The sequence below is a fragment of the Opisthocomus hoazin genome, chromosome 3 (genome assembly GCF_030867145.1).
Source record: "Opisthocomus hoazin isolate bOpiHoa1 chromosome 3, bOpiHoa1.hap1, whole genome shotgun sequence".
Classification (NCBI taxonomy): domain Eukaryota; kingdom Metazoa; phylum Chordata; class Aves; order Opisthocomiformes; family Opisthocomidae; genus Opisthocomus; species Opisthocomus hoazin.
Genome location: NC_134416.1, coordinates 153,170 through 171,856, shown reverse-complemented (window position 1 = coordinate 171,856; position 18,687 = coordinate 153,170). Strand labels below are relative to the sequence as shown.

General features: G+C 55.3%; 1 long non-coding RNA gene across 2 annotated transcripts; it reads left to right on the top strand.

Annotated features, from left to right (window-relative positions):
- Nucleotides 1-11,792: 11,792 nt before the first annotated feature.
- LOC142360713 (uncharacterized) lies at nt 11,793-13,494 on the top strand. Of its 2 annotated transcripts, none has more exons than XR_012763307.1 (3): nt 11,793-12,141; nt 12,956-13,301; nt 13,388-13,494. It is a non-coding gene; the product is annotated as an uncharacterized LOC142360713 (long non-coding RNA). The 2 variants fall into 2 exon arrangements; XR_012763306.1 differs by lacking the exon at nt 11,793-12,141 and adding an exon at nt 12,512-12,577.
- The last annotated feature ends 5,193 nt before the right edge of the window (nt 13,495-18,687 follow it).

Genomic DNA, 18,687 nt, shown 5'->3' with positions numbered 1-18,687 from the left:
ATAAAAGATGAACTTGTCAATGAACTAAAGACAGAGTTCACCTGATTAAAGCAAAATAATGTGTGTACTTTGTGCTGAAGTCGTAGTTTCTAAGCTAGTAATTGTATTTGAGTTTCACTTAATGTTTGCTAGGGATTGGTTCAGAACCCATAGGGACCATTCTATTCTGTAGCAGCTGTCCAGGTTCGGATCTTGATTCTTTTGCCCCATCCCATAGCCAATGTATGTGACAAGCTCTTCCACTCCTCCCCCACTGCAGGTTTCATGCATGGGCCCACTGGGTGAACAGGGCCCATGTAAAGACTCTTCTGCTGCAGCTCTTGTCCCTGCCTCGGTTAAGTGTGAGGCATGGCTCATGCCCTCCTCTTAGCCATCATCTTCTCCTGCATATATCACCTCCTCTGGAAATGATGGTGCCTAATGCATTGTCTCTCATAAACATGAAGTTGTCCCCTAGCTTTTGGCTTAAACTCATTTGGAATAGCGGAAGAGGAGAATATCAACTATGATTTACTTTCCGCACTTGAGAGGTGCGAAATATATGACATTTCAAAGAAAAGCTGTCAATTAAAAAAAAAAAAATCTGGATATGTACCCCTTCCTTCTCTCTGTGTGACTTTCAGATAGAGTTATTAACTGAAGTAAACTTCCCAGTAGTGCTATAGCAAAAGATGCACAGTGATGCACACATAGTATAGTACAATACATTCTGTGAGTGTTCAATAGCTCAGATAATACAGCTGCTGGAAGCAAAATAATGTATAAATAAGAACTAACCAGACACATTGCAAAGCATATCTGATATTTCACAAGGACTTGGCAAGAAGGGTATTTGATTTATCATTGCAAATGGATTGGTTAAATATTTCTTAATGAACTCAGTTAATCCATGCATCAGCTGAAAGACTTAAACGTCACGAAGACTGAACTTTCATGACATCTTTCAAGGTACTTTTCAATGTAAGGAACATTGACCCTTCAGACTAGAAACTATTAAGGAAGGACTGCAATTTATTATTTGATCCAGGTGGACCTGAGAGGACCTATAGATCAAGTTAGAGTGAATGCTTTCCCAAAAGTACATCCGCCTTAATAAAATAAAATTTAAAAAATAAAAAGGAACATCACCACCCTCTTTTTAAATAATAAAGTGTTTGTTGTAAGTCTGAATTGAGTTTCCCCAAGCCCTGGTCTCAATACTGGATTCATGCTTATGACATTGTGGTTTGTGCCACTATTAGAGGCAGAATAATTAGTTTTGCTTTCCATGGGTCCATCTGAATGTATTTTGCAGACTGCAGACTGCTGCCTTTGGGAAAATGAGACATTAAGGCAGAAAATCATCAGCCCAACCACTAAGTGCAGGTCTTGAATTTTGAATGGTTCACAGGCAGAGAGGAGAGGGGGCTTGTCCTGATTTCATCTGGGACAGAGTTAACTTTCTTCCCTGTAGCTACTGTGTTTCGGATTTAGTACAAAAAGAAAGTTGGTAACACTGATATTTTCAGTTGTTGCTAAGAAATTAAGGATTTTTTTGCGGTCTCCCATATTCAGCTAATGAGCAGGTGTGCGAGAACTGCGAGGGAGCATAGCCAGGCAGCTAGCCCAGACTGGCCAATGGAAATATTCCTTACCATATATACCATGCTCAGTTTATGAATGGGGGTTGGCTGGAGGGCAGGAATCGTCTCTTTTTTTCCATGAATTTGGTCTTTGCTGTGAGTTCAAACTTTTTCAGGAGTTCCACGAAATCCATGAGTCCTGCGATCGCTACTTTGGGACTGGCTACGAACTGGTCAATGGGCAGTGAGAAAAAAATTTTATTGTGTTTCTTGTTTTGCATATTCATTATTATATGAATGTTATTATTTCCTTTGTTGTTTTACTAAACTGTCTTTATCTCAACCTGTGAGTTTCCCCTTTTGTCCATTTCTCCTCCCCATCCCACTGAGGGGGGAAGGGTGAGCAAGTGGCTGTCTGGTGCCTAGTTGCCACCTGTCAGGTTAAACCATGACAGGGCTCTATGTAAAATATTTCCCCAGAAAAGCAACTCCAAGCAGCATGGGTCTGTCATCTTTCCTCGAAGAAGATGTGTCAGAGGCAGAGGTCTCTGGGTGCTGTTGGCAGGAAACATCAGCACAAAAACCTGGCCAGTAAGGAAGAACTATCTGGGGACAGCAGATAGGCAGGGTTAAAAGACAGTATGCGGCACAATAAAGGCAGGATGAGGATGCAGCCTGTGCGCAGCAGGTCTCTTGGGAAGAGGGTAGTAGTAGCTCCACTTCTGAGAGCCTGCAGGGGACTATGGTCTGCAAAGGAGGAAGAAATAGGGAGAGATACTGGTAGGTGTCCAGTCAAGGGGTTCCATTTAGTTCCTTAGACCCAGCCACACTCTGCTGCTGGAAAGCAAGGGATTTACAAAGGTCAAGCAGGCACTTCTGAGGCATTTCCCCTTCTGCCATGAATGGAAACAAATCTTGGCTGATATAAAGAGCAATTGAAAGCAATGAAAAAACTTAGATGAGATAAAGCAAATATTTATAAAACCAAATACAGCTATCTGGATAATTTATAACCATGCTATACAAATTTTAAAAGGATTTTAAACTACTTGCCTCACCCATTGTTTTTTCACATAATTTTATTGATGCATATGGAAATATATCACCTAGTGGTGTCATGGATATATAGTTGCACTCTGTCAGTGTGATAATCTGGTAAGTAATAATATGATAAATTGCTTATGGCTGTGCTGGGTTAGTTAAGCAAATTTTTGGCAAAAAGTTAAGAAAAATCAGAAAAGCAATACAAATTTCTTTCTTTACATGCTTCTTCTCTGACCTGTCTCCACTTTTTCCTCAACTCTCCACTGGCAAAAACTATGGGCCTTTCCCTTATGTCTCAAAAATTAAAATAACAGGCTCCACAGCCAGTACATCTATATCCTAGATGACTGCCTATATGCCCACTGGAGTTATTGGAATCAGACAGGCATGTCTTGGGGGATTGCAGAACAATTGCAGAGGTAATTTATGGGAGGTGGCTGGGTTCCTGCCCACTGCCAATGCATTCTCCTTGCCAGAGGAGACATAGTGTGGAACAGTGTTTGCAAATGGTGTTGTTATTAAACAGCCCATTGAAAGGCTGGTAGGTGCGAGTGGCAAAAATAAAACCAAACTACCATTGGTGGAATCCTCTGTGTTAACTGATACTGTATTATTTTGAGAAATTGACAACATCTGCTGCTTGGCTAGTTTGCTAATAATTTCTCATCAGAATGGGACGATGCAGGAGAGAGGATGGCCTTTTCCTGTTGGGTCCCACCACTGATCGTGTGAGGTGTTCAGGCTCCTCCACGTGTTATGAGATCCCTGTGTCCTCTCCTGGCTGGTACTGGCCATGCTGGGATTTTCGTCTGCCATGAATCGGGGATTTGCGAAGGTCCAACATCTTGCTTTTTCCATCTTTGTTTTTCTTAACGGCAGTTAATACCAGTATCACCACGGCATCCAATCTCCCTGAAAGTGGCTGGGCTCCTATCGATTCCTCTTTTTGTCTCAAACTCATAAACCATCTCTGCCGCCGCGCCCGCCGCCCTCTGGCCGCAATGCGGTACTGCAGCCCGGCGCTCCGCGCAGGGACTGGCCCCTCCGGCGCGCCGTCGGCGCGTGGCGCATGCGCGGTGCGGCTGAGCGGCATGGCGGCGGCCGGGTGGCGGGTGCTGGGGCGGCGGGGGAGCAGAGAGGCCAGCGGTGAGGCGCGGGCTCCCCTCCGGCGGGTGCGGGGCTGCGTGGTGGCTGCCCGAGGGTGGTGGGACGGGAAGCTTCGAGCCTCCCGCTGCGGCGGGCTGCTAATGCGCTGGAGGCGAGCCGGGTGCGGGCAGCCCCGGGGCCAGAGGCGGGAGGTGATGGAAGGGATGAGGGGAAGGAGGCGGGCACCCCCCGCAGCTCGGCAGCGCTGCCCCGGGCCCGCTCGCCCCGCGCAGCCGCCGCCAACTCCAGCACGTCCCCTGAAGCCTGTCCCGGAGCCCCCGGCCTCCCCCAAGGCCCGTGTTGCGGGCGGCACGCTGGCCCTCGAGCGTGCCTCAGTCTCCCTTAACGCGGTCGCCGCTGCTTCTTTCTCTGTGGCAGGGGCCGCGCTGAGGACGCGTTTGTCCGTTCGTGCCCTGGGGATGCCGTTGGCTGCGCCCGCTCCAGGCTTGTGTGGGCTGCGTGTGCCGGGCCTCGCTCTCCTGGTGGCGAAAAGGGAGAGGCGGAGCGCTGAGTGGCTGCGGACAGGAGCTGGCGTGGCTGAAGCTGGAGAGTCCCGAGAAGGCTGAAGAAGAAATGGAAGGCCACCAGGCTGGCAGCTGCCTGGCGCTGCAGGCAGGAGAGAGCCTGCCTCTGCGGGTGAGGAAGGCTCCCTCTTGGTAGCCCGCAGCAGGCCAGGCCGCCAGCGTGCCCCGCAGGGTCTGTATGTGTCACCAGCAGCAGCATGGTACGGTTGTGGAGCGCGTGAGCGAGCGAGCGAGGCTACGTGGCTAGGGAGCCTCATCTCGTCAGAGCTGCGAGACATGCATGTTTTCTCTTAGGTAGAGGACAGCCAAGCGACCGGAGTTACGGAAGAGGAAGGGAGGAGAGCAGGAGAGAGAAGCGTCTGAAGCGGCAGAGTCTCCCGGCAGCGCCGAGAGCGAGAGCTGCGGTGAGTGCCGGGCCCTCGGGGCCCTGTCGCCCCTCTTCTGCGTCCCGAGCTGTCCCCTGGATCCCTCTCTCTCCCATGCTGCTGTGATTTTTTTTTTTTTATCTTTTTCCTTTTCCTTTCCCTGTACCTCCCGCCTTCTGTCTGTGTTTGTGTCCTGCTCCCTCTCTCTCTTTTTCTCCCTCCAGAATTTCTCTAGCTGGCTCCCTGTCTCTATTTCTCTGTCCTGCTGCCTGTCTGGTTGTTTCTTGCTAGACCTCCCTGTCCAGCCGGCTCTCCCTTTTTGCCTTTCTCTCCTCCTCTGTCCTGCTTCCTTGTCCTTTCTTCTCTTCTTCTGTCTCTCTGTCCTCTAGCTCCTTGCTGGTTTGTTTTGGGGTTCCCTCCCCGGCACCCCACCACCACCGCACCCCTTCTGGGTCTCTTTGTCTAGATCTGACCCTTTCTTTGTCTCTGTGTCATGTGCTTTGTTGCCATCTTTGTCTCTCCTTTCTTCTTCGTCTCCTCCCCCTGCCCCCATCTCTCGCTCACTGGCCCTACGCTTTCTTGCTCCGTCTCTGCAAGGCTCCTCGTCCCTGTTTTTCTTGATTTCTCTACCTCTCTGGCGTTTTCTTTCGACCTTTCTTTCTCTCTGAGCTCCTCGGTCTTCTCCCTTGTCTTATTTTCCTCTTCCTCGTGCTCTGCCCTGCTCCCCATCGCTTATTTTCTCTCTCCGTTTCTCTGCCCTGCTCCCCGTCCCTCCCTCCTTTTTCTCTCTGTCATTCTTTCCGCTTCCCTGGACCTCACTCTCTCTGCAATCTCGCGTCCTACTCCCTGTTTGTATCCCACCGTCCTGGTCCCCATCCCTCTCTTTGCCTCTCTATCCCTCTGTCCCTGTTTTTTCTTTCTCCATCTCTCTGCCCTGCTGCCTAGTTCTGTCCAGTTCCCTTTCTGTTTGCTGGGTTGTTTTTTTTTTTTTTCTCGCTTCATTCCTCTGCCTTGCTCTGTGTATTCTGTCCTCTCACTCTCGCAGTGTCCTGCTGTGTGTTACCCATCCTTCTCCCTGTTGTTGTTTTTTTTTTCCTCTTGCTCTGTCCCTCTGTCCTGCTGCCTGGAAGTAATTTTTTATTCTCTGCATTTCTATTCTTCTGACCATGGCTGTTTTTTCATTCTCTACCTCTCTCTCTCCTGCTCCCCACCCTTGCCTTTCTCTCCCTGACGTTCTTTCCTCTTCCCAGTACCTCTGCTTTTCTGTGTCCTTGCACTCCACTTCCTCCGTCTCGCTCTATCACGCTGTCTTGCTCCCCATCCCTCCCTTTCCTTTCTACCCTTCCGATGTGTGTGTCCCCCGAGCCCCCTTTGTACGTGTCCCTGTCAACACCCTTCTGTCATTCTTCTTCCCTTGCTCTTCTTGCTCTTTTTCTCTCTCTTCCTCTGTGCTGCGGCCCATCGCTGTTTTTTCCTCCTCCGTCCCTTTGTCCCACTCCCTGTCCTTGTCAGTTTTGCCCTGTGCTCTGGCTCCAGTCTTTCCTTGTTTTCTGCATCTCTGTCCTTTTCCCTGTACCCTTTTTCTCTCTGCTCCTCAGTCCTTCTCCCTCGTCTTGTTTTTTCTCTTTCTGCCATCCCTCTCTTTTTGTCTGTGACCCTCTGTGCTCTTCTTCTCCTTCTCAATTTGGAGTTGTGTTATGTGTCCCCCTTCTCTGTGTCTCTTTTCTGCTGTCCTGCTCCCCAGCCCCATTATTTGTTGCTTCACCCCTCGGTCTTGCTCTCAGTCCCTGTTTTCTCTCGTGCTCCGCCTCGCTGCCGTTCTCTCTGTTGCTCTCGTTTGCTGTCTGTCCCAGCGTCCTGCTCCCTGTCGTGCTCTCTCTTTCACAGTACCTTTCTTTCTGGCGTCCTGTCCCTCACCTGTTTTCTCTGTCACTCTGTCCTTCCTCCTGTCTTTTCCTTGTCCCTCTGGCCTCCTACTCGTCGCTACTTTTTTCTTCCTTTCTCTACCTCTCTGCCTCTGTCCTGTCGCTTTCTTCCTCTCTCTCTGGGCAGTGTTTCTTTCTCCATCTGTGCCCCCTCCCTGTCCCTTTTCTCTTCTTCTCTCTGTCCTCCATCGTAACTCTTTGTCTGTGTATCTCCGTACTGCTGCCTGTCCCTTTGTTTCTCGCCATATGCCCGTGTCCAGCTTGCTGTCCCGTTATTCTCCTCTGTCCTGCTCCTTGGCCTTTTTTCTAGCCCATCACTGATTTTACTTTCTCCACCTCCTTGGCCTGATCTGTGTGTCTCCTGCCCCCGTCCATCTGGCTTGTTCCCTCTACTTGTGTCTCCCTCCAGCGTTCTTTATTCCCCTGATTCAGTTTCTCTCTCGATCCGTCAGTTCTGCTGCCCGCTCGTCATTCTCTCTCTGTCTCTCTCTCTTTCCCTCTGTCCTGTTCCTGCGCGTAGTGCGCGAGCAAGCGAGGCTACGTGCCTAGGGAGCCTCGTCTCGTAAGAGCTGCGAGACATGGACGTTTTCTCTTAGGTGGGGGACAGCCAAGCGACCGGAGGTACGGAAGAGGAGTGGAGGAGAGCAGGAGAGAGAAGCGTCTGAAGCGGCAGAGTCTCCCGGCAGCGCCGAGAGCGAGAGCTGCGGTGAGTGCCGGGCCCTCGGGGCCCCGTCGCCCCTCTTCTGCATCCAGGCTTTCCCCTGGATCCCTCTCTTTCCCACACTGCTGTGATTTTTGTTCTTTTTTTTTCTCCCTGCCTCCCCCAACCCCCTCCCTTGTCCCGTGTACCTGCTTTCTCCATCTCTGTCTGACCAGCTCCCTGTCCCCATCTTTTAGGTCCTCCCTCTCTGCCCTGTTACCTGTCGCCATTTTTATTTTCTCCGTCTCTCTCGGTCTGGCTCAAGGTCCTGATTTTTTTAAGTTCCTCCCTCTCTGCCCCGTAGCCTGTCACTTCTGCAGGTCTGTTTCTCCACCCTCTCCCTGTGCGGCTCCCAGCCCCTCTTTCGCACTTCCTCCCTCTGGAGCCTGTGGCCTGTTGCTTTCCCCCCCTCTTATTTCTCTCTCTCTGTCTCCCCGCCCCTGTTTTTTCACTCCTCCTGTCTCTGCCCTAGAGCCCGTCAGGAGTTCTTTCATTCTCTGGCTCTCTCTTTCCAGTTCCCAGGCCCTGGTTTTCAATTTTGTCCTCCTCGGCCCTGTGCCACGGTGCGATTTCGTTTCTTTTGCCGCCTCTCCCGGTCCGGCTCCCTGCCAGGATTTTTTAATCCCTCCCTCTCTGTCTTGCAGCCCGTTGCTGTTTTCTCTGTCTCTGTGTCCCTCTGTCCGGCTCCCTGTCTTTACTTATTATTTTTGTTGAGTTCCTCCCTCTCTGCCACGTACGCGGTGCTGTTTACACTTTCGTTCCCGGACGTCTCTCTGTAGATTGCTCCCAGTCCTGTTTGTTTTAATCCCTCCCTCTCTGTCTGTCGTGGTTTAACCCGGCAGCCGGCAACTAAGCACTAGAGAGCCGCTCGCTCACAGCCCCCACCCCCGCCCCGTTCCCTCCCCAGCGGGACGCGGAGGAGACATGGACCAAAGGTAAAACTTGTCGCTTGAGATAAAGACAGTTTAGTAAGGCAACAAAGGAAATACTGCTGGTAATGCTAATAACGATGATAATAACAATAATGGCAACAACGCACATGCGAACCAAACTATACGCAGTACAGTTTCTCTCACCACCCGATGACCGGTGCACAGGCAGTCCCCGAGCAGCGATTGCGGAACCCGGAAATCGCAAGTTTCGCTAAATTCCAAAATAGTTTGACCTCCCGGACGAGAGCGGGTTCCAACTCGCGGCAACGAGAAGAGCCGATGCCTGCCCCGCAGCCAGTCCCCATTCCTAAGCTGCGCGTGACGTCTGTGGTACGGAGTATTTCCACTGGCCAGCTTGGGCTAGCCCTGTAGCCTGTCGCAGGTGGTTGGTGGTGTGTTTCCCCCCCGGCCATTTCTTTCGCCATTGCGCTCTGTCCGGCTTCCTCTCCCTGCTTTTCAATTCTTCCCTCGCTGCCCTGTGGCCCGTTGCTATCTTCCCTTTTTCTGTCTCTGCATGGCTCCCGCTGCCTTCCTTTTTGAAATTCCTCCCTCTCCGTCTGGGAGCCCACCGTGGTTTTTCCTTTCTGCGTCTCTCTCTGGCTGGCTTCTGCTCCCTGGGTTTCAATTTCTTCCTTCTGGGCCCTTTAGCCTGTGGCAATTTTACTTCTTTCTCGGGCTCTGGATCCCAATTTTTTAATTCCTCCTCGTCTCCCCTCCCCCGCCCCTTTTTCCAGCTCCCTCCCCGGCTCCCTATCCCTGTGTTTTAATTCCTCCCTCTCTGCTCTCTAGCTGTCACTGTACTTCCCGTATGCCTTGCTCCGCATCTGGCGCCTCGTCCCTGTCTTTGCATTCCTCCCTCTCCTCCCTATAGCCTTGTCTTTTGTCATCTCTCTGGTCCAGATCGCTGTTTTTGCCGCCTTCTCTCTCTGCCTTACTGCCCCTGGCTATTTTTTCTTCCTCCCGCTCTGACTGCCTGGCGCCGGATCCCTTTTGTTTCATTCCTCCCTCTCTGTCCTGTAGCCCGTCGGTATTTTTTCTTTCTCTAGCTCTCTTTGTCTGGCTCCCTGTCCCTGTTGTTCAGCTTCTTCCTTCTTGGCACTGTAGCGTGTTGTGACTCTGTTTCTTTCTCCACCTCTCTGTCTTCCCAGCTCCTCGTCCCTCACTTCTAAGTCCTCCCTCTCCGTCCTGTTGCCTGTTGGATTCAGCCCTGCCCCTCCCCCCCCCTTCAGTCTTTCTTGCTTGCCGTGCCTGTTTTTTAAGTCCTCCCTCTCTGCCACATCACCCATTGCTTTTTTCTTTTCTCCATCTCTCTACGTGTGTCTCACTGCCCCCGTTTTTTAGTTCTTCCTCTCTGCCCTGTGCCCTGCTGCTGTGTTTGCCTTTCTCGGTCCCTCCCTGTGAGGCTCCCTGTCCCCATTTATTAACTCCTGCCTCTTCTTCCTGCACCCACCGCTGTTCTCTGCGATCCCCATCTCTCTCTGTGTGGCTCCCCGTCCTCAGTGTTTAATTCGTCCCTCTGCCCCCTGTAGCCCCACGCTATTGGTCTGTCTGTCTCCATCTCTCTGTGTCCAGCTCCCTGGCGCTGTTTTTGGTTTCCCCCAGCCCATCTTGTAGCCCATCACTGGTTTTGTTTCGTTGGTTTTTTGGTCTTCCTCTGTGTCTCGCTGTCCAGCTCCTGGTCGCTGTTCTTCAATCCCTCCGTCTTGCCTGGAGCGTGCTTTTTCCTTTTTTTCCATTCTCCACTGTGCTCTGTCCGGTCCCCTGTTGCTCTTTATCCATTCCTCCCTCTCTGCCCCGTGCCCCGTCACTTCTTCTCCTTTTATTTCTGCCTTTCCCTCTGTCCAACTCCCTGTGCCTGGTTTTTAAATTCCTCCCTCTCTGCCCTGTCACCCGTGCCATCTTTTGCCTTTCTCGGTCTCGCTCTGGCCAGCGCTCTGTCCTTATTCATCGACTCTTCCCTCTCCACCTCGTAGCCTGTTGCTTTTGTCCTTTGTCCTTCTTACTTGTGTCTGTCTCCCTCATGACCCTGTTTTAGAATCCCCCCCTTTCTTTCTGTACACATTGCTCTTGGGCTTTTTGCTCTCTGGCTCTCTTTTGTTCAGCTCCCGCTCCCTACTTCTTAAGTCTTCCCTCTTTTCCCTGTAGCGTGTAGCTATGTGGTTTGTTTCGTGCTGTCCTGCCCGCCCTCGCCCCTTCCCTCCGTCGTTTGCGGTCCCGGCTCCCCGTCCATGTTGTCTCATTCCACCCTCTCTGCCCTGTTTTTGTAGCTTTTTTTTTAGTCTTTCCCCGTCTGTCTCAGTCCGGGTCCTTGCTGTCCCTTTCCCTGCTTCGTGCTTTCTCGTTACACCGCCGCTGTCCAGCCATCTGTCACTTTTCTCCTCTCTTGTAGTGGCCTGCACCCTGCTCCTCATTTTTGGCAGCCTCTGCCGAGCAGCGCGTCGCTCCTGGAGCCGACTGACCGACTGTTCCCCGCTGGAGCAACGGGCGCAGCTGCGGGAAGGACTGCCGAGGTGTCGGAGGGGCAGAGGGAGCGTCGGGGGCCCCGAGCCCCGGCGCAGAGCGGCTCCCGGGACTGGCTGGGTGCGTGACTGAATAAAGACCTGCGGTCCCTTTTGCCCTCGCGGCTGCGTTTGTGCTTGGTTTGCACGGGACGAGGGGCTGCACCAGAGGCCAGGGGAGGAGGGGACTGGCTGTGGGGCTGGGGCGACGGCCCCCTGTTCCTGCCGGGCTCCAGCCGTGGGCCGGGGCCGGGGGAGCCCCGGGTGCGGGCAGCGGGGCTGACGGCGACGGCCCCTCCCTCTGCCGGTGGAGGGCCCGGTGCTGCCGTGGCCCGGGTGGCCGTGGAGGCGCCGGTGCGAGCCGAGGGAGGAGCGGAGCCGTGGCCGGGCTGCGGCTGCAGCGAGGGAGAAGGTGAGCGTGGGGTGGGCGGGGCGGCCGATGGAGCGGCGGGTCCCGGGGAAAGCCTCCGGGAGGCGGGCGGGGATACCTGCCGAGCGGGGTCCGTGTGGGAGGCGAGGAGCCGGCGGGGGTCCGGCTCCGTTTCGGGCACGGTGACCCCGCAAGCCGAGGCCCGCAGCTCCCGCGGCGTGCTGGGAACTGTAGTGCTGGGGCGCGGGGCGCGCGGTCGGCCGCGCTGCTCCCCGGGGCATGCCGGGAGGTGTAGTCTTCGGGCTGCCGGGCGGCCGAGCCGCGCTGGCCAGGGCATGCCGGGAGGTGTCGTTTTCAGGGACCCGGCTGGCGGGCAGCCGCAGTGCTCTCGGGCATGTGCGGCGAAGCGTCGTCCTTGGTCCCGCCACAGCCCCCGCTGCGCGGGACGAAGGGTAGTTCTGTGGCCGGTTCCGTGTGTTTCTGCATCCTTCCCGCTGCGCCCGGTCCCCGGAAAGCGGTGCGGCCGCGCCTGGAGAGCGCGTGCCGCGGGGCTCGCTGCTGCCACCCGGTGAGCAAAGTGCGGTACTGCGGCTCGGGTGGCGCCAATGCGCGGTGGCGCCGAGTCCAAGAGCTCGCTGCTGCCACCCGGTGACCAAAGTTCAGTACTGCGGCTCGGGAGGCGCCAATGCGCGGTGCGCCGTGTCAAGCGCTCGCTGCTGCCACCCGGTGAGCAAAGTTCGGTACTGCCGCTCGAGTGGCGCAGGTGCTGTGCGCGCTGAGAGGAGCCGTGCCCCGTGTGTCCGGCGCTGCAATAAAGAACGCCTGCCTGCTTGCTGAAATGCCCAAACGGCTTCAGAGAGTCTTTGTGTTTGCCCAATGACGGCATCGTGGGCTCCAAGCCGTGGGCCGGGGCTGGAGGAGCCCCAGGTGCGGGCAGCGGGGCTCATGGCGACGGCCCCTCCCTCTGCCGGTGGAGGGCCCGGTGCTGCCGTGGCCCGGGTGGCTGTGGAGGGGCCGGTGCGAGCCGAGGGAGGAGCGGAGCCGTAGCCGGGTTGCGGCTGCAGCGAGGGAGAAGGTGAGCGCGGGGTGTGGGAAGGGGTGGATGGAGCGGCGGGTCCCGGGGAAAAGCCCCCGGGAGGGCGGGATCCGTGTCGGGGGCAAGGAGCGGCGGGGGTGCGGCGCCGTGTCGGAGCCGCGAGTCGGGGGCTGCCCGGAGGGGGAGGCGCGCGGCAGGGCGCTGCCCGGAGCCGTGCGGGGGTGCCGCCCCGTGGCGGCGGCGCGGGCTGCCCGGTGCCGGAGCCGGAGCCGGAGCCGGAGCCGGGCGGCGGCGCCGCGCCGTACCCGCTGTCGCCGCCCTCTGGCCGCAATGCGGTACTGCAGCCCGGCGCTCCGCGCAGGGACTGGCCCCGCCGGCGCGCCGTCGGCGCGTGGCGCATGCGCGGTGCGGCTGAGCGGCATGGCGGCGGCCGGGTGGCGGGTGCTAGGGCGGCGGGGGAGCAGAGAGGCCAGCGGTGAGGCGCGGGCTCCCCTCCGGCGGGTGCGGGGGTGCATGGTGGCTGCCCGAGGGTGGTGGGACGGGAAGCTTCGAGCCGCCCGCTGCGGCGGGCTGCTGGTGCGCTGGAGGCGAGCCGGGTGCGGGCAGCCCCGGGGCCAGAGGCGGGAGGTGATGGAAGGGAAGAGGGGAAGGAGGCGGGCACCCCCCGCAGCTCGGCAGCGCTCCCCCGGCCCCGCTCGCCCCGCGCAGCCGCCGCCAGCTCCAGCACGTCCCCTGAAGCCTGTCCCGGAGCCCCCGGCCTCTCCCAAGGCCCGTGGTGCGGGCGGCACGCTGGCCCTCGAGCGTGCCTCAGTCTCCCTTAACGCGGTCGCCGCTGCTTCTTTCTGTGTGGCAGGGGCCGCGCTGAGGACGCGTTTGTCCGTTCCTGCCCTGGGGATGCCGTTGGCTGTGCCCGCTCCAGGCTTGTGTGGGCTGCGTGTGCCGGGCCTCGCTCTCCTGGTGGCGAAAAGGGAGAGGCGGAGCGCTGAGTGGCTGCGGACAGGAGCTGGCGTGGCTGAAGCTGGAGAGTCCCGAGAAGGCTGAAGAAGAAATGGAAGGCCACCAGGCTGGCAGCTGCCTGGCGCTGCAGGCAGGAGAGAGCCTGCCTCTGCGGGTGAGGAAGGCTCCCTCTCGGTAGCCCGCAGCAGGCCAGGCCGCCAGCGTGCCCCGCAGGGTCTGTATGTGTCACCAGCAGCAGCATGGTACGGTTGTTGAGCGCGCGAGCGAGGCTACGTGCGTAGGGAACCTCGTCTCGTCAGAGCTGCGAGACATGCGTGTTTTCTCTTAGGTAGAGGACAGCCAAGCGACCGGAGTTACGGAAGAGGAAGGGAGGAGAGCAGGAGAGAGAAGCGTCTGAAGCGGCAGAGTCTCCCGGCAGCGCCGAGAGCGAGAGCTGCGGTGAGTGCCGGGCCCTCGGGGCCCTGTCGCCCCTCTTCTGCGTCTCGAGCTGTCCCCTGGATCCCTCTCTCTCCCACGCTGCTGTGATTTTTTTTTTTTTCTTTTTCTTTTCCTTTCCCTGTACCTCCCGCCTTCTGTCTGTGTTTGTGTCCTGCTCCCTCTCCCTCTTTTTCTCTCTCCAGAATTTCTCTAGCTGGCTCCCTGTCTCTATTTCTCTGTCCTGCTGCCTGTCCGGTAGTTTCTTGCTATACGTCCCTGTTCAGCCGGCTCTCCCTTTTTTGCCTTTCTCTCCTTCTCTGTCCTGCTTCATGGCCCTTTCTTGTCTTTCTCTCTCTCTCTGTTCTCTAGCCCCTTGCTGGTTTGTTTTGGGGTTTTCCTGCACCCCCGCTCCCTTCTTGGTCTCTTTGTCTAGATCTGACCCTTTCTTTGTTTCTCGGTCCCTTTTTTCCTGTTCGCTGTCCTTTTTCTCTCTCTGTCTGTGTGTCCTGCGCTCCGTTGCCATCTTTGTCTCTCCTTTCTTCTTCATCTCCTCTCCCTGCCCCCATCTCTCTCTCCCTCTTTCGCGCTCACCGGCCCTACGCTTTCTTGCTCCGTCTCTGCAAGGCTCCTCGTCCCTGTTTTTCTTGATTTCTCTACCTCTCTGGCATTTTCTTTCGACCTTTCTTTCTCTCTGAGCTCCTCGGTCTTCTCCCTTATCTTATTTTCCTCTTCCTAGTGCTCTGCTCTGCTCCCCATCGCTTATTTTCTCTTTCCGTTTCTCTGCCCTGCTCCCCCACCCTCTGTCTCTTTCTCCATCCCCCTCTGCTGCTCCACAGCAGTGTTTTTCCTTTCTCCAGCTTTCTGACCTGCTCCCCCCCGACCCTGGTTGACCTTCCCAGGTTTTGTTCTGCGTCTCCATCCTGCAGCTGTCCTGATCTATCCTTTTATGCCCTTCTCTTTCTGTCTCTCTTCGTGTGTCCCCGCTGCTTTTTTCCCCATCTCTGTCCAGATTCCTGTCCCTTTCCTTTCTCTTCTTGCTGTCCTGGTGCCCTGCTTCCTCTTGCTGTTTTTTCTGCCTTTCTCTCTCTGCACCATTCCCTCTCCCATCCTTTATTTCTCTATCCCCCTGTGCAGATAGCTGTCCCTTCTTTCCTTTCTCTCTTCCTCGGTATTTTTTTCTGTCTCCATACCTCTCTCCCACTGCCCGTCACGGTCACTTCCCCCCCCCGCCCGCCCATGCTGTCCTGCTCTCTGTCCCTTTTCTCTCTCTGTCATTTTGTGCTGCTCCCTGTGTCTGTTTTTTTAATTCCTCCCTCACTGTCCCTCAGCCCGGTGCTGTTTTTTCCCTTCTCCGCCTCTCTCTCCTGCTGCCCACTGAGGCTTTTCCCCCTCCATCTCTGTCCTGCTCCCCTGTCTCTTATTTTTGCCTGTCTTTCTCTTTATCCTGCCTCCCTGTCCCCTTTTTCTCTCTCAGTATCACCTTGTCCCACTCCCTTTCTCTGACAATCTGTCCTGCTCCTTGTCCTTCGCTTTCCCTTCTCTCTCATTCCCCATCCTTCTTCTGGCCTTTCTTCCTTCTCTTTCTACCCTGCTGCCGCAGTGCTTCTTTCTCCACCGCTGTCCTGCTCCCTGGCCCTTGTTTCCTCTCGCCGTCCCTCTGTCCTGGTTCCTGTGCCCTGGTTTTTCTGTTTCTCTGTCCTGCTGCCTGTCTGGTTGTTTCTTGCTAGACATCCCTGTCCAGCCGGCTCTCCCTTTTTGCCTTTCTCTCCTCCTCTGTCCTGCTTCCTTGTCCTTTCTTCTCTTCTTCTGTCTCTCTGTCCTCTAGCTCCTTGCTGGTTTGTTTTGGGGTTCCCTCCCCGGCACCCCACCACCACCACACCCCTTCTGGGTCTCTTTGTCTAGATCTGACCCTTTCTTTGTCTCTGTGTCGTGTGCTTTGTTGCCATCTTTGTCTCTCCTTTCTTCTTCATCTCCTCCCCCTGCCCCCATCTCTCTCTCCCTCTTTCGCGCTCACCGGCCCTACGCTTTCTTGCTCCGTCTCTGCAAGGCTCCTCGTCCCTGTTTTTCTTGATTTCTCTACCTCTCTGGCGTTTTCTTTCGACCTTTCTTTCTCTCTGAGCTCCTCGGTCTTCTCCCTTGTCTTATTTTCCTCTTCCTCGTGCTCTGCCCTGCTCCCCATCGCTTATTTTCTCTCTCCGTTTCTCTGCCCTGCTCCCCGTCCCTCCCTCCTTTTTCTCTCTGTCATTCTTTCCGCTTCCCTGGACCTCACTCTCTCTGCAATCTCGCGTCCTACTCCCTGTTTGTATCCCACCGTCCTGGTCCCCATCCCTCTCTTTGCCTCTCTATCCCTCTGTCCCTGTTTTTTCTTTCTCCGTCTCTCTGCCCTGCTGCCTAGTTCTGTCCAGTTCCCTTTCTGTTTGCTGGGTTGTTTTTTTTTTTTTTTTCTCGCTTCATTCCTCTGCCTTGCTCTGTGTATTCTGTCCTCTCACTCTCGCAGTGTCCTGCTGTGTGTTACCCATCCTTCTCCCTGTTGTTTTTTTTTTTTTCCTCTTGCTCTGTCCCTCTGTCCTGCTGCCTGGAAGTAATTTTTTATTCTCTGCATTTCTATTCTTCTGACCATGGCTGTTTTTTCATTCTCTACCTCTCTCTCTCCTGCTCCCCACCCTTGCCTTTCTCTCCCTGACGTTCTTTCCTCTTCCCAGTACCTCTGCTTTTCTGTGTCCTTGCACTCCACTTCCTCCGTCTCGCTCTATCACGCTGTCTTGCTCCCCATCCCTCCCTTTCCTTTCTACCCTTCCGATGTGTGTGTCCCCCGAGCCCCCTTTGTACGTGTCCCTGTCAACACCCTTCTGTCATTCTTCTTCCCTTGCTCTTCTTGCTCTTTTTCTCTCTCTTCCTCTGTGCTGCGGCCCATCGCTGTTTTTTCCTCCTCCGTCCCTTTGTCCCGCTCCCTGTCCTTGTCAGTTTTGCCCTGTGCTCTGGCTCCAGTCTTTCCTTGTTTTCTGCATCTCTGTCCTTTTCCCTGTACCCTTTTTCTCTCTGCTCCTCAGTCCTTCTCCCTCGTCTTGTTCTTCTCTTTCTGCCGTCCCTCTCTTTTTGTCTGTGACCCTCTGTGCTCTTCTTCTCCTTCTCAATTTGGAGTTGTGTTATGTGTCCCCCTTCTCTGTGTCTCTTTTCTGCTGTCCTGCTCCCCAGCCCCATTATTTGTTGCTTCACCCCTCGGTCTTGCTCTCAGTCCCTGTTTTCTCTCGTGCTCCACCTCGCTGCCGTTCTCTCTGTTGCTCTCGTTTGCTGTCTGTCCCAGCGTCCTGCTCCCTGTCGTGCTCTCTCTTTCACAGTACCTTTCTTTCTGGCGTCCTGTCCCTCACCTGTTTTCTCTGTCACTCTGTCCTTCCTCCTGTCTTTTCCTTGTCCCTCTGGCCTCCTACTCGTCGCTACTTTTTTCTTCCTTTCTCTACCTCTCTGCCTCTGTCCTGTCGCTTTCTTCCTCTCTCTCTGGGCAGTGTTTCTTTCTCCATCTGTGCCCCCTCCCTGTCCCTTTTCTCTTCTTCTCTCTGTCCTCCATCCTCCCCGTAACTCTTTGTCTGTGTATCTCCATACTGCTGCCTGTCCCTTTGTTTCTCGCTATATGCCCGTGTCCAGCTTGCTGTCCCGTTATTCTCCTCTGTCCTGCTCCTTGGCCTTTTTTCTAGCCCATCACTGATTTTACTTTCTCCACCTCCTTGGCCTGATCTGTGTGTCTCCTGCCCCCGTCCATCTGGCTTGTTCCCTCTACTTGTGTCTCCCTCCAGCGTTCTTTATTCCCCTGATTCAGTTTCTCTCTCGATCCGTCAGTTCTGCTGCCCGCTCGTCATTCTCTCTCTGTCTCTCTCTCTTTCCCTCTGTCCTGTTCCTGCGCGTAGTGCGCGAGCAAGCGAGGCTACGTGCCTAGGGAGCCTCGTCTCGTAAGAGCTGCGAGACATGGACGTTTTCTCTTAGGTGGGGGACAGCCAAGCGACCGGAGGTACGGAAGAGGAGTGGAGGAGAGCAGGAGAGAGAAGCGTCTGAAGCGGCAGAGTCTCCCGGCAGCGCCGAGAGCGAGAGCTGCGGTGAGTGCCGGGCCCTCGGGGCCCCGTCGCCCCTCTTCTGCATCCAGGCTTTCCCCTGGATCCCTCTCTTTCCCACACTGCTGTGATTTTTGTTCTTTTTTTTTCTCCCTGCCTCCCCCAACCCCCTCCCTTGTCCCGTGTACCTGCTTTCTCCATCTCTGTCTGACCAGCTCCCTGTCCCCATCTTTTAGGTCCTCCCTCTCTGCCCTGTTACCCGTCGCCATTTTTATTTTCTCCGTCTCTCTCGGTCTGGCTCAAGGTCCTGATTTTTTTAAGTTCCTCCCTCTCTGCCCCGTAGCCTGTCACTTCTGCAGGTCTGTTTCTCCACCCTCTCCCTGTGCGGCTCCCAGCCCCTCTTTCGCACTTCCTCCCTCTGGAGCCTGTGGCCTGTTGCTTTCCCCCCCTCTTATTTCTCTCTCTCTGTCTCCCCGCCCCTGTTTTTTCACTCCTCCTGTCTCTGCCCTAGAGCCCGTCAGGAGTTCTTTCATTCTCTGGCTCTCTCTTTCCAGTTCCCAGGCCCTGGTTTTCAATTTTGTCCTCCTCGGCCCTGTGCCACGGTGCGATTTCGTTTCTTTTGCCGTCTCTCCCGGTCCGGCTCCCTGCCAGGATTTTTTAATCCCTCCCTCTCTGTCTTGTAGCCCGTTGCTGTTTTCTCTGTCTCTGTGTCCCTCTGTCCGGCTCCCTGTCTTTACTTATTATTTTTGTTGAGTTCCTCCCTCTCTGCCACGTACGCGGTGCTGTTTACACTTTCGTTCCCGGACGTCTCTCTGTAGATTGCTCCCAGTCCTGTTTGTTTTAATCCCTCCCTCTCTGTCTGTCGTGGTTTAACCCGGCAGCCGGCAACTAAGCACTAGAGAGCCGCTCGCTCACAGCCCCCACCCCCGCCCCGTTCCCTCCCCAGCGGGACGCGGAGGAGACATGGACCAAAGGTAAAACTTGTCGCTTGAGATAAAGACAGTTTAGTAAGGCAACAAAGGAAATACTGCTGGTAATGCTAATAACGATGATAATAACAATAATGGCAACAACGCACATGCGAACCAAACTATACGCAGTACAGTTTCTCTCACCACCCGATGACCGGTGCACAGGCAGTCCCCGAGCAGCGATTGCGGAACCCGGA